The following is a 16,362-nucleotide window of genomic DNA, read 5'->3' on the forward strand; positions in this document are numbered from 1 at the left end:
GCCCCTGGACTCCGCAAAACTTCCTTTTGCTCTTTCCAAAAACCTTGTGGGCTTTCCCCTTTGGCCCAAATAAAGTGTTCTAGTACCCAAACATTTCAGGAAACATCCGGAACCCCTTCCAGTGATTTCCGGAACCCTTCCGGTGACCAAACACTATTATCATATATATCAAACTTTATCTCCGGACCAAGGCGCGCCCGGGCTTGGCCTAGCAGAAAAGCGAAGGGGCAAGTGCGAAGCACCGTGGGCCCTAACAGCCTGCGGCCTTGGGTGCCGTGTGGCGATTGATTGGACGTGGGTGTATGCACTCCCCACGAAGCCTCGGCAACAGCACAACTTGACAAGTCCCTGCATGCAGAGAAAAGGGTCATGATTAGCTGCGATCGTGGTGCTCAGCGTTTGGCCTCCTCCGGCTATAAGTACAGGGCTGGGCGAGCCCCTTCAGTCCATCCCTTCCTGCTGCTCCTTCCCTTCTTCTTCCTTGTTCTTGCTTCTCCTCATGCCAATGGCACCAATACGCCGGTTCTCTACAGAAGAGAAAGTTCCTCGTCATGTCCGTGATCTCATCTTGGACTCCGAACAACATTCGGTCACCAACATACATAACTCACATAGTACTATATCGTCAACGAACGTTAAGCGTGCGGACCCTACGGGTTCAAGAACAATGTAGACATGACTGAGACAAATCTCCAGTCAATAACCAATAGCGGGACCTGGATGCCCATATTGGCTCCTACATATTCTATGAAGATCTTTATTGGTCAGACTGCATAACAACATACGTTGTTCCCTTTGTCATCGGTATGTTAGTTGCCCGAGATTCGATCGTCGGTATCCAATACCTAGTTCAATCTTGTTACCGGCAAGTCTCTTTACTCATTTCGTAATACATCATCTCACAACTAACATATTAGTTGTAATGCTTGCAAGGCTTATGTGATGTGCATTACCGAGAGGGCCTAGAGATACCTCTCCGACAATCGGAGTGACAAATCCTAATCTCGAAATACGCCAACCCAACATCTACCTTTGGAGACACCTGTAATGCTCCTTTATAATCACCCATTTACGTTGTGAAGTTTGGTAGCACCCAAAGTGTTCCTCCGGCAAACGGGAGTTGCATACTCTCATAGTCATAGGAACATGTATAAGTCATGAAGAAAGCAATAGCAACATACTAAACGATCGTGTGCTAAGCTAATGGAATGGGTCATGTCAATCAGATCATTCATCTAATGATGTGACCTCGTTAATCAAATAACAACTCTTTGTTCATGGTTAGGAAACATAACCATCTTTGATTAACGAGCTAGTCAAGTAGAGGCATACTAGTGACACTCTGTTTGTCTATGTATTCACACATGTATTATGTTTCCGGTTAATACAATTCTAGCATGAATAATAAACATTTATCATGATATAAGGAAATAAATAATAACTTTATTATTGCCTCTAGGGCATATTTCCTTCAGTCTCCCACTTGCACTAGAGTCAATAATCTAGATCACATCACCATGTGATTAACATCGATAGTTCACATCATCATGTGATTAACACCCATAGTTCACATCGTCATCTGACCAACACCCAAAGGGTTTACTAGATTCGGTAATCTAGTTCACATCGCTATGTGATTAACACCCAAAGAGTACTAAGGTGTGATCATGTTTTGCTTGTGAGAGAATCTTAGTCAACGGTCTTTCACATTCGGATCCATTATGTATTTTGCAATTTTCTATGTCTACAATGCTCTGCACGGAGCTACTCTAGCTAATTGCTCCCACTTTCAATATGTATCTAGATCGAGACTTAGAGTCATACAGATCAGTGTCAAAACTTGCATCGACGTAACCCTTTACGGCCAACCTTTTTGTCACCTCCATAATCGAGAAACATATCCTTCTACCACTAAGGATAATTTTGACCGCTGTCGAGTGATCTACTCCTAGATCACTATTGTACTCCCATGTCAATCAGTGTAGGGTATACAATAGATCTGGTACACATCATGGCATACTTTATAGGACCTATGACTGAGGCATAGGGAATGACTTTCATTCTCTTTCTATCTTGTGACGTGGTCGGGCTTTGAGTCTTACTCAACTTCACACCTTGTAATACAGGCAAGAACTCTTTCTTTGACTGCTCCATTTTGAACTACTTCAAAATCTTGTCAAGGTATGTACTCATTGAAAAAACTTATCAAGCGTCTTGATCTATCTCTATAGATCTTGAAGCACAATATGTAAGCAGCTTCACCGAAGTCTTTCTTTGAAAAACTCCTTTCAAACACTCCTTTATGCTTTACAGAATAATTCTACATTATTTCTGATCAACAATATGTCATTCACATATACTTATCAGAAAAGCTGTAGTGCTCCCACTCACTTTCTCGTAAATACAGGCTTCACCGCAAGTCTGTATAAAACTAGATGCTTTGATCAACTCATCAAAGCGTATATTCCAACTCCGAGATGCTTGCACCAGTCCATAGATGGATCGCTGGAGCTTGCACATTTTGTTAGCACCTTTCGGATTGACAAAACCTTCTGGTTGCATCATATACAACTCTTCTTTAATAAATCCATTAAGGAATGCAGTTCTGTTTATCTATTTGCCAGATTTCATAAAATGAGGCAATTACTAACATGATTCAGACAGACTCAAGCATAGATACGAGTGAGAAACTCTCATCGTAGTCAACACCTTGAACTTGTCGAAAACCTTTTGCGACAATTCTAGCTTTGTAGATAGTAACACTACTATCAGCGTCCGTCTTCCTCTTGAAGATCCATTTATTTTCTATGGCTTGCCGGTCATCGGGCAAATCCATCAAAGTCCATACTTTGTTCTCATACATGGATCATATCTCAGATTTCATGGCCTCAAACCATTTCGCGGAATCTGGGCTCATCATCGCTTCCTCATAGTTCGCAAGTTCGTCATGGTCTAGTAACATGACTGTTGGGGAACATAGTAATTTCAAAATTTTCCTACGCACACGCAAGATCATGGTGATGCATAGCAACAAGAGGGGATAGTGTTGTCTACGTACCCACGCAGACCGACTGCGGAAGCGATCACACAACGTAGAGGAAGTAGTCGTACGTCTTCCCGATCCGACCGATCCAAGCACCGTTACTCCGGCACCTCCGAGTTCTTAGCACACGTACAGCTCGATGACGATCCCCGAGCTCCGATCCAGCAATGCGTCAGGGAAGTGTTTCGTCAGCACGACGGTGTGGTGACGATCTTGATGTTCAACCGACGTAGGGCTTCGCCTAAGCACTACAACGATATGATCGAGGTGGAATATGGTGGCAGGGGGCACCGCACACGGCTAAGGAACGATCTCAAGGATCAACTTGTGTGTCTAGAGGTGCCCCCCTGCCCCTGTATATAAAGGATCCAAGGGGGAGGGGCGGCCGGCCAGGAGAAGGGCGCAGGAGGAGTCCTACTCCTACCGGGAGTAGGACTCCCCCCCCCAATCCTGTTCCAAATAGGATTCCCAAGGGGGAAAGAGAGAGAGGGGGGGCCGGCCACCTCTCCTAGTCCTAATAGGACTAGGGGAAGGGGGAGGCGCGCGGCCACCTTGGGCTTCCCCTTTTCTCCTTTCCACTAAAGCCCATTAAGGCCCATATAGTTCCCGGGGGGGTTCTGGTAACCTCCCGGTACTTCGGTAAAATCCCGATTTCACCCGGAACACTTCCAATATCCAAACATAGGCTTCCAATATATCAATCTTCATGTCTCGACCATTTCGAGACTCCTCGTCATGTCCGTGATCACATCCGGGACTCCGAACTAACTTCAGTACATCAAAATGCATAAACTCATAATAACTGTCATCGTAACGTTAAGTGTGTGGACCCTACGGTTCGAGAACAATGTAGACATGACTGAGACACATCTCCGGTCAATAACCAATAGCGGGACCTGGATGCCCATATTGGCTCCTACATATACGGTCAGACCGCATAACAACATACGTTGTTCCCTTTGTCATCGGTATGTTACTTGCCCGAGATTCGATCGTCAGTATCCAATACCTAGTTCAATCTCGTTACTGGCAAGTCTCTTTACTCGTTCTGTAATACATCATCCCGCAACTAACTCATTAGTTGCAATTCTTGCAAGGCTTATGTGATGTGCATTACCGAGAGGGCCCAGAGATACCTCTCCGACAATCGGAGTGACAAATCCTATTCTCGAAATACGCCAACCCAACATCTACCATTGGAGACACCTGTAGAGCTCCTTTATAATCACCCATTTACGTTGTGACGTTTGGTAGCACACAAAGTGTTCCTCCAGCAAACGGGAGTTGCATAATCTCATAGTCATAGGAACATGTATAAGTTATGAAGAAAGCAATAGCAACATACTAAACGATCGGGTGCTAAGCTAATGGAATGGGTCATGTCAATCAGATCATTCAACCAATGATGTGACCTCATTAATCAAATAACAACACTTTGTTCATGGTTAGGAAACATAACCATCTTTGATTAATGAGCTAGCCAAGTAGAGGCATACTAGTGACACTAAGTTTGTCTATGTATTCACACATGTATTATGTTTCCGGTTAATACAATTCTAGCATGAATAATAAACATTTATCATGATATAAGGAAATAAATAATAACTTTATTATTGCCTCTAGGGCATATTTCCTTCAGTCTCCCACTTGCACTAGAGTCAGTAATCTAGATTACGTAGTAATGATTCTAACACCCATGGAGCCTTGGTGCTGATCATGTTTTGCTCGTGGAAGAGGCTTAGTCAACGGGTCTGCAACATTCAGATCCGTATGTATCTTGCAAATCTCTATGTCTCCCACCTGGACTAGATCCCAGATGGAATTGAAGCGTCTCTTGATGTGCTTGGTCCTCTTGTGAAATCTGGATTCCTTTGCCAAGGCAATTGCACCAGTATTGTCACAAAAGATTTTCATTGGACCCGATGCACTAGGTATGACACCTAGATCGGATATGAACTCCTTCATCCAGACTCCTTCTTTTGCTGCTTCTGAAGCAGCTATGTACACCGCTTCACATGTAGATCCTGCTACGACGCTTTGTTTAGAACTGCACCAACTAACAGCTCCACCGTTTAATGTAAACACGTATCCGGTTTGCGATTTAGAATCGTCCGGATCAGTGTCAAAGCTTGCATCAACGTAACCTCTTACGGTGAGCTCTTTGTCACCTCCATATACAAGAAACATATCCTTAGTCCTTTTCAGGTATTTCAGGATGTTCTTGACCGCTGTCCAGTGATCCACTCCTGGATTACTTTGGTACCTCCCTGCTAAACTTATAGCAAGGCACACATCAGTTCTGGTACACAGCATTGCATACATGACAGATCCTATGGCTGAAGCATAGGGAACATCTTTCATTTTCTCTCTATCTTCTGCAGTGGTCGGCCATTGAGTCTGACTCAACTTCACACCTTGTAACACAGGCAAGAACCCTTTCTTTGCTTGATCCATTTTGAACTTCTTCAAAATCGTGTCAAGGTATGTGTTTTGTGAAAGTCCAATTAAGCGTCTTGATCTATCTCTATAGATCTTTATGCCTAATATGTAAGCAGCTTCACCGAGGTCTTTCATTGAAAAACTCTTATTCAAGTATCCCTTTATGCTATCTAGAAATTCTATATCATTTCCAATCAGTAATATGTCATCCACATATAATATCAGAAATGCTACAGAGCTCCCACTCACTTTATTGTAAATACAGGCTTCTCCGAAAGTCTGTATAAACCCGAATGCTTTGATCACACTATCAAAGCGTTTATTCCAACTCCGAGAGGCTTGCACCAGTCCATAAATGGATCGCTGGAGCTTGCACACTTTGTTAGCTCCCTTTGGATCGACAAAACCTTCCGCTTGCATCATATACAACTCTTCTTCCAGAAATCCATTCAGGAATGCAGTTTTTACATCCATTTGCCAAATTTCATAATCATAAAATGCGGCAATTGCTAACATGATTTGGACAGACTTAAGCATCGCTACGGGTGAGAAGGTCTCATCATAGTCAACCCCTTGAACTTGTCGAAAACCTTTCGCGACAAGTCGAGCTTTGTAGACAGTAACATTACCGTCATCGTCAGTCTTCTTGTTGAATATCCATTTATTCTCAATTGCTTGCCGATCATCGGGCAAGTCAACCAAAGTCCATACTTTGTTCTCATACATGGATCCCATCTCAGATTTCATGGCTTCAAGCCACTTTGCGGAATCTGGGCTCACCATCACTTCTTCATAGTTCGTAGGTTCATCATGATCTAGTAGCATGACTTCCAGAACTGGATTACCGTACCACTCTGGCGCGGATCTCATTCCGGTTGATCTACGAGGTTCAGTAGTATCTTGATCTAAAGCTTCATGATCATCATCATTAACTTCCTCACTAACTGGTGTAGGTGTCAGTGAAACAGTTTTCTATGATGTACTACTTTCCAATAAGGGAGCAGGTACAGTTACCTCGTCAAGTTCTACTTTCCTCCCACTCACTTCTTTCGAGAGAAACTCCTTCTCCAGAAAGTTTCCGAATTTAGCAACAAAAGTCTTGCCTTCGGATCTGTGATAGAAGGTGTATCCAATAGTTTCCTTTGGATATCCTATAAAGACACATTTCTCCGATTTGGGTTCGAGCTTATCAGGTTGAAGCTTTTTTACATAAGCATCGCAGCCCCAAACTTTCAGAAACGACAACTTTGGTTTCTTGCCAAACCACAGTTCATAAGGTGTCGTCTCAACGGATTTTGATGGTGCCCTATTTAACGTGAATGCGGCCGTCTCTAGAGCGTATCCCCAAAACGATAGTGGTAAATCAGTAAGAGACATCATAGATCACACCATATCTAGTAAAGTACGATTACGACGTTCGGACACACCATTACGCTATGGTGTTCCGGGTGGCGTGAGTTGCGAAACTATTCCACAATTTTTCAAATGTACACCAAACTCGTAACTCAAATATTCTCCTCCATGATCAGATCATAGAAACATTATTTTCTTGTTACGATGATTTTCAACTTCACTCTGAAATTCTTTGAACTTTCCAAATGTTTCAGTCTTATGTTTCATTAAGTTGATATACCCATATCTGCTTAAGTCATCTGTGAAGGTGAGAAAATAACGATATCCTCCACGAGCCTCAATATTCATCGGACCACATACATCTGTATGTATGATTTCCAACAAATGTGTTGCTCTCTCCATAGTACCGGAGAACGGTGTTTTAGTCATCTTGCCCATGAGGAACGGTTCACAAGTACCAAGTGATTCATAATCAAGTGGTTCCAAAAGTCCATCAGTATGGAGTTTCTTCATGCGCTTTACACCGATATGACCTAAACGGCAGTGCCACAAATAAGTTGCACCATCATTATCAACTCTGCATCTTTTGGCTTCAACATTATGAATATGTGTATCATTACTCTCGAGATTCAATAAGAATAGACCACTCTTTAAGGGTGCATGACCATAAAAGATATTACTCATATAAATAGAACAACCATTATTCTCTGATTTAAATGAATAACCGTCCCGCATTAAACAAGATCCAGATATAATGTTCATGCTCAACGCTGGCACCAAATAACAATTATTTAGGTCTAATATTAATCCCGAAGGTAGATGTAGAGGTAGCGTGCCGACCGCGATCACATCGACTTTGGAACCGTTTCCCACGCGCATCGTCACCTCGTCCTTAGCCAATCTTCGCTTAATCCGTAGTCCCTGTTTCGAGTTGCAAATATTAGCAACAGAACCAGTATCAAATACCCAGGTGCTACTGCGAGCATTAGTAAGGTACACATCAATAACATGTATATCACATATACCTTTGTTCACCTTGCCATCCTTATTATCCGCCAAATACTTGGGGCAGTTCCGCTTCCAGTGACCAGTCTGCTTGCTGTAGAAGCACTCAGTTTCAGGCTTAGGTCCAGACTTGGGTTTCTTCTCTTGATCAGCAAGTTGCTTGTTGTTCTTCTTGAAGTTCTCCTTCTTCTTCCCTTTGCCCTTTTTCTTGAAACTAGTGGTCTTGTTAACCATCAACACTTGATGCTCCTTTTTGATTTCTACCTCCGCAGCTTTCAGCATTGTGAAGAGCTCGGGAATAGTCTTGTTCATCCCTTGCATATTATAGTTCATCACGAAGCTCTTGTAGCTTGGTGGCAGTGATTGGAGAATTCTGTCAATGACGCAATCATCTGGAAGATTAACTCCCATCTGAATCAAGTGATTATTATACCCAGACATTTTGAGTATATGCTCACTGACAGAACTATTCTCCTCCATCTTGCAGCTATAGAACTTATTGGAGACTTCATATCTCTCAATCCGGGCATTTTCTTGAAATATTAACTTCAACTCCTGGAACATCTCATATGCTCCATGACGTTCAAAACGTCGTTGAAGTCCCGATTCTAAGCCATAAAGCATGGCACACTGAACTATCGAGTAGTCATCAGCTTTGCTCTGCCAGACGTTCATAACATCTGGTGTTGCTCCAGCAGCAGGCCTGGCACCCAGCGGTGCTTCCAGGACGTAATTCTTCTGTGCAGCAATGAGGATAATCCTCAAGTTACGGACCCAGTCCGTGTAATTGCTACCATCATCTTTCAACTTTGCTTTCTCAAGGAACGCATTAAAATTCAACGGAACAACAGCACGAGCCATCTATCTACAATCAAACATAAACAAGCAAGATACTATCAGGTACTAAGTTCATGATAAGTTTAAGTTCAATTAATCAAATTACTTAAGAACTCCCACTTAGATAGACATCCCTCTAATCCTCTAAGTGATCACGTGATCCAAATCAACTAAACCATGTCCGATCATCACGTGAGATGGAGTAGTTTCATTGGTGAACATCGCTATGTTGATCATATCTACTATATGATTCACGCTCGACCTTTCGGTTTCCGTGTTCCTAGGCCATATCTATATATGCTTGGCTCGTCAAGTATAACCTGAGTATTCCGCGTGTGCAACTGTTTTGCACCCGTTGTATTTGAACGTAGAGCCTATCACACCCGATCATCACATGGTGTCTCAGCACGAAGAACTTTCGCAACGGTGCATACTCAGGGAGAACACTTCTTGATAATTTAGTGAGAGATCATCTTATAATGCTACCGTCAATCAAAGCAAGATAAGATGCGTAAAAAGATAAACATCACATGCAATCAATATAAGTGATATGATATGGCCATCATCATCTTGTGCCTGTTATCTCCATCTCCGAAGCACCGTCATGATCACCATCGTCACCGGCGCGACACCTTGACCTCCATCGTAGCATCGTTGTCGTCTCGCAAATCTTATGCTTCCATGACTATCGCTACCGCTTAGTGATAAAGTAAAACATTACATCGCGATTGCATTGCATACAATAAAGCGACAACCATATGGCTCCTCCCAGTTACCGATAACTCGGTTACAAAACATGATCATCTCATACAATAAAATTCAGCATCATGCCTTGACCATATCACATCACAACATGCCCTGCAAAAACAAGTTAGACGTCCTCTACTTTGTTGTTGCAAGTTTTACGTGGCTGCTACGGGCTTAAGCAAGAACCAATCTCACCTACGCATCAAAACCACAACGATAGTTTGTCAAATAGACTCCGTTTTAACCTTCGCAAGGACCGGGCGTAGCCACACTTGGTTCAACTAAATTTGGAGAGACAGTCGCCCGCAAGCCACCTGTGTGCAAAGCACGTCGGGGGAACCGGTCTCGCGTAAGCGTAGGCGTAAGGTTGGTCCGGGTCGTCTCGTCCAACAATACCGCCGAACCAAAGTATGACATGCTGGTAGGCAGTATGACTTATATCGTCCACAACTCACTTGTGTTCTACTCGTGCATATAACATCAAACCATAAAACCTAGGCTCGGATGCCACTGTTGGGGAACGTAGTAATTTCAAAATTTACCTACGCACACGCAAGATCATGGTGATGCATAGCAACGAGAGGGGAGAGTGTTGCCTACGTACCCACGCAGACCGACTACAGAAGTGATCACACAACGTAGAGGAAGTAGTCGTACATCTTCCCGATCCGACCGATCCAAGCACCGTTACTCCGGCACCTCCGAGTTCTTAGCACACGTACAGATCGATGACGATCCCCGGGCTCCGATCCAGCAAAGCGTCGGGGAAGAGTTTCGTCAGCACGACGGCGTGGTGACAATCTTGATGTTCTACCGACGTAGGGCTTCTCCTAAGCACTACAACGATATGATCGAGGTGGAATATGGTGGCAGGGGGCACCGCACACGGCTAAGGAACGATCTCAAGGATCAACTTGTTTGTCCAGAGGTGCCCCCTTCCCCTGTATATAAAGGAGCCAAGGGGGAGGGGCGGCCGGCCAGGAGGAGGGCGCAGGAGGAGTCCTACTCCTACCGGGAGTAGGACTCCCCCCCAATCCTATTCCAAATAGGATTCCCAAGGGGGAAAGAGAGAGAGAGGGGGCCGGCCACCTCTCCTAGTCCTAATAGGACTAGGGGAAGGGGGAGGTGCACGGCCACCTTGGGCTGCCCCTTTTCTCCTTTCCACTAAAGCCCATTAAGGCCCATATAGTTCCCGGGGGGGTTCCGGTAACCTCCCGGTACTTCGGTAAAATCCCGATTTCACCCGGAACACTTCCGATATCCAAACATAGGCTTCCAATATATCAATCTTTATGTCTCGACCATTTCGAGACTCCTCATCATGTCCATGATCACATCCGGGACTCCGAACTAACTTCGGTACATCAAAATGCATAAACTCATAATAACTGTCATCATAACGTTAAACGTGCGGACCCTACGGTTCGAGAACAATGTAGACATGACTGAGACACATCTCCGGTCAATAACCAATAGCAGGACCTGGATGCCCATATTGGCTCCTACATATTCTACGAAGATCTTTATCGGTCAGACCGCATAACAACATACGTTGTTCCCTTTGTCATCGGTATGTTACTTTCCCGAGATTCGATCGTCGGTATCCAATACCTAGTTCAATCTCGTTACTGGCAAGTCTCTTTACTCGTTCTGTAATACATCATCCCGCAACTAACTCATTAGTTGCAATGCTTGCAAGGCTTATGTGATGTGCATTACCGAGAGGGCCCAGAGATACCTCTCCGACAATCGGAGTGACAAATCCTATTCTCGAAATACGCCAACCCAACATCTACCATTGGAGACACCTATAGAGCTCCTTTATAATCACCCATTTACGTTTTGACGTTTCATAGCACACAAAGTGTTCCTCCGGCAAACGGGGGTTGCATAATCTCATAGTCATAGGAACATGTATAAGTTATGAAGAAAGCAATAGCAACATACTAAACGATCGGGTGCTAAGCTAATGGAATGGGTCATGTCAATCAGGTCATTCAACCAATGATGTGACCTCATTAATCAAATAACAACACTTTGTTTATGGTTAGGAAACATAACATCTTTGATTAACGAGCTAGTCAAGTAGAGGCATACTAGTGACACTAAGTTTGTCTATGTATTCACACATGTATTATGTTTCCGGTTAATACAATTCTAGCATGAATAATAAACATTTATCATGATATAAGGAAATAAATAATAACTTTATTATTGCCTCTAGGGCATATTTCCTTCAATGACTTCCAGAACAGGATTACCGTACCACTCTGGTGCGGATCTCACTCTGGTTTACCTACGAGATTCAGTAGTAACTTGATCTGAAGTTACATGATCATCATCATTAGCTTCCTCACTAATTGGTGTAGTAGTCACAAGAACAGATTTCTGAGATGAACTACTTTCCAATAAGGGAGAAGGTACAATCACCTTATCAAGTTTTCTACTTTCCTCCCACTCACTTCTTTCGAGAGAAACTCCTTCTCTGGAAAGGATCCATTCTCAGCAATGAATGTCTTGCCTTTGGATCTGTGATAGAAGGTCTACCCAACATTTTCTTTTGGGTATCCTATGAAGACGCACTTCTCCGATTTGGGTATAAGCTTTATCAGGTTGAAACTTTTTCACATAAGTGTTGCAACCTCAAACTTTAAGAAACGATAGCTTAGGTTTCTTGCCAAACCATAGTTCATACGGTGTCGTCTCAATGGATTTCGATGGTGCCCTATTTAACGTGAATGCAGCTGTCTCTAATGCATAACCCCAAAACGATAGTGGTAGATCAGTAAGAGACATCATAGATCGCACCATATCTAATAAAGTACTGTTATGACGTTCGGACACACCATTACATTGTGGTGTTCCAGGTGGCATGAGTAGTGAAACTATTTCACATTGTTTTTAACTGAAGGCCAAACTCGTAACTCAAATATTCTTCTCTACGATTAGATCGTAGAAACTTTATTTTCTTGTTACGATGATTTTTCACTTCACTCTGAAATTCTTTGAACTTTTCAAATGTTTCAGACTTATGTTTCATCAAGTAGATATACTCATATCTGCTCAAATCATCTGTGAAGATCAGAAAATAATGATACCTGTCGCGAGCCTCAATATTCATCGGACCACATACATCAGTATGTATGATTTCTAACAAATCTGTTGCTCGCTCCATTGTTCCGAAGAACAGAGTCTTAGTCATCTTGCCTATGATGCATGGTTCGCAAGCATCAAGTGATTCCAAAAGCCCATCAGCATGGAGTTTCTTCATGCGCTTTACACCAATATGACCTAAACGGCAGTGCTAGTAATAAGTTGCACTATCATTATTAACTTTGCATCTTTTGGTTTCAATATTATGATTATGTGTATCACTATGATCGAGATCCAACGAACTATTTTCATTGGGTGTGTAACCATATAAGGTTTTATTCATGTAAATAGAACAACAATTTATTCTCTTACTTAAATGAATAACTGTATTACAATAAACCTGATCAAATCATATTCATGCTCAACGCAAACACCAAATAACACTTATTTAGGTTCAACACTAATCCCGAAATTATAGGGAGTGTGCGATGATGATCATATCAATCTTGGAACCACTTCCAACACACATCGTCACTTCACCCTTAACTAGTCTCTGTTTATTCTGCAACTCCCGTTTCAAGTTACTAATCTTAGCAACTGAACTAGTATCAAATACTGAGGGTTTGCTATAAACACTAGTAAAGTACACATCAATAACATGTATATCAAATATACTTATGTTCACTTTGCCATCCTTCTTTTCCGCCAATCACTTGGGGTAGTTCCGCTTCCAGTGACCAGTCCCTTTGTAGTAGAAGCACTTAGTATCAGGATTAGGACCAGACTTGAGCTTCTTCACTTGAGCAGCAACTTGCTTGCCGTTCTTCTTGAAGTTCCCCTTCTTCCCTTTGCCCTTTTCTTGAAACTAGTGGTCTTGTTAACCATCAACACTTGATGTTTTTCTTGATTTCTACCTTCGTCGATTTCAGCATCACGAAGAGCTTGGGAATTACTCTTGTCATCCCTTGCATATTATAGTTCATCACGAAGTTCTACTAACTTGGTGATGGTGACTAGAGAATTCTGTCAATCACTATTTTATCTGGAAGATTAACTCCCACTTGATTCAAGCGATTGTAGTACCCAGACAATCTGAGCACATGCTCACTAGTTGAACGATTCTCCTCCATCTTTTAGCTATAGAACTTGTTGGAGACTTCATATCTCTCAACTCGGGTATTTGCTTGAAATATTAACTTCAACTCCTGGATCATCACATATGGTCCATGACGTTCAAAACGTCTTTGAAGTTCCGATTCTAAGCCATTAAGCATGGTGCACTAAACTATCAGGTAGTCATCATATTGAGCTAGCCAAACATTCATAACGTCTGCATCTGCTCCTGCAATAGGTCTGTCACCTAGCGGTGCATCTAGGACATAATTCTTCTGTGCAGCCATGAGGATAAACCTCAGATCATGGATTCAATCCGCATCATTGCTACTAACATCTTTCAACACAATTTTTCTCTAGGAACATATCAAAATAAACATATGAAAACAACAACGCGAGCTATTGATCTACAACATAGATATGCTAATACTACCAGGACTAAGTTCATGATAAATTAAAGTTCAATTAATCATATTACTTAAGAACTCCCACTTAGATAGACATCCCTCTAATCCTTTATGTGATCACGTGATCCAAATCAACTAAACCATGTCCGATCATCACGTGAGATGGAGTAGTTTCATTGGTGAACATCATTATGTTGATCATATCTACTATATGATTCACGCTCGACCTTTCAGTCTCCGTGTTCCGAGGCCATATCTGTATATGCTTGGCTCGTCAAGTATAACCTAAGTATTCCGCGTGTGCAACTCTTTTGCACCCGTTGTATTTGAACGTAGAACCTATCACACCCGATCATCACGTGGTGTCTCAGCACGAAGAACTTTCTCAATGGTGCATACTCGGGGAGAACACTTCTTGATAATTTAGTGAGAGATCATCTTATAATGCTACCGTCAATCAAAGCAAGATAAGATGCATAAAAGATAAACATCACATGCAATCAATATAAGTGATATGATATGGCCATCATCATCTTATGCCTGTGATCTCCATCTCCGAAGCACCGTCATGATCACCATCGTCACCGGCGCGACACCTTGATCTCCATCGTAGCATCGTTGTCGTGTCGCCAATCTCATGCTTCCACGACTATCGCTACCGCTTAGTGATAAAGTAAAACATTACATCGCGATTGCATTGCATACAATAAAGCGACAACCATATGGCTCCTGCCAGTTGCCGATAACTCAGTTACAAAACATGATCATCTCATACAATAAAATTTAGCATCATGTCTTGGCCATATCACATCACAACCTGCCCTGCAAAAACAAGTTAGACGTCCTCTACTTTGTTGTTGCAAGTTTTACGTGGCTGCTACGGGCTTAAGCAAGAACCAATCTCACCTACGCATCAAAACCACAACGATAGTTTGTCAATTTGACTCTGTTTTAACCTTCGCAAGGACCGGGCGTAGCCACACTCGGTTCAACTAAAGTTGGAGAGACAGTCGCCCGCAAGCCACCTATGTGCAAAGCACGTCGGGAGAACCGGTCTCGCGTAAGCGTACGCATAATGTCGGTCCGGGTCGCCTTGTCCAACAATACCGCCGAACCAAAGTATGACATGATGGTAGGCAGTATGACTTATATCGCCCACAACTCACTTGTGTTCTACTCGTGCATATAACATCAAACCATAAAGCCTAGGCTCGGATACCTCTGCTGGGGAACGTAGTAATTTCAAAAAATTTCCTACGCACACGCAAGATCATGGTGATGCATAGCAACGAGAGTGGAGAGTGTTGTCTACATACCCTCGTAGACCGTTCGCGGAAGCGTTATATCAACGCGGTTGATGTAGTCGTACGTCTTCATGTCCGACCGATCCAAGTACCGAAAGCACGGCACCTCCGAGTTTTGCACATGTTCGGCTCGGTGATGTCCTCGCCTTCTCGATCCAGCAAGAGGGGCGAAGTAGTAGATGAGTTCCGGCAGCATGACGGCGTGGTGACGGTGTTGGTGAAGAACAATCTCCGCAGGGCTTCACCTAAGCACTACGAAAACTATGACAGAGGATAAACTAGAGGAGACAGGGTTGCCGGCACACGGCTTGGTGTTTCTTGATCTATCTTTGGTGCTAGCCCTGCCCCTCTATTTATATCTTGAGCCCTGGGGTCGAAACTTGGAGTTAAAGTCTTCACAAAGTCGGTTTCACCCGAAAGGCAAGAGTCCTTCTCGGACTCCAGGGCCAGACGCCAGGGTCCCCGGCGTCTGGACCCAGACGCCAGGGACCCTGGCGTCTGGCCCCTGGACTCCGCAAAACTTCCTTTTGCGCTTTCCAAAAACCTTGTGGGCTTTCCCCTTTGGCCCAAATAAAGTGTTCTAGTACCCAAACATTTCGGGAAACATCCGGAACCCCTTCCGGTGATTTCCGGAACCCTTCTGGTGACCAAACACTATTATCATATATATCAAACTTTATCTCCGGACCATTCCGGAGTTCCTCGTCATGTCCGTGATCTCATCTCGGACTCTGAACAACATTCGGTCACTAACATACATAACTCACATAGTACTATATCGTCAACGAACGTTAAGCGTGCGGACCCTACGGGTTCAAGAACAATGTAGACATGATTGAGATAAATCTCCGGTCAATAACCAATAGCGGGACCTGGATGCCCATATTGGCTCCTACATATTCTACGAAGATCTTTATCGGTCAGACCGCATAACAACATACATTGTTCCATTTGTCATCGGTATGTTACTTGCCCGAGATTCGATCGTCGGTATCCAATACCTAGTTCAATCTTGTTACCG

Source organism: Triticum dicoccoides, chromosome 2A, assembly GCF_002162155.2.
Source record: "Triticum dicoccoides isolate Atlit2015 ecotype Zavitan chromosome 2A, WEW_v2.0, whole genome shotgun sequence".
Classification (NCBI taxonomy): Eukaryota; Viridiplantae; Streptophyta; class Magnoliopsida; order Poales; family Poaceae; genus Triticum; species Triticum dicoccoides.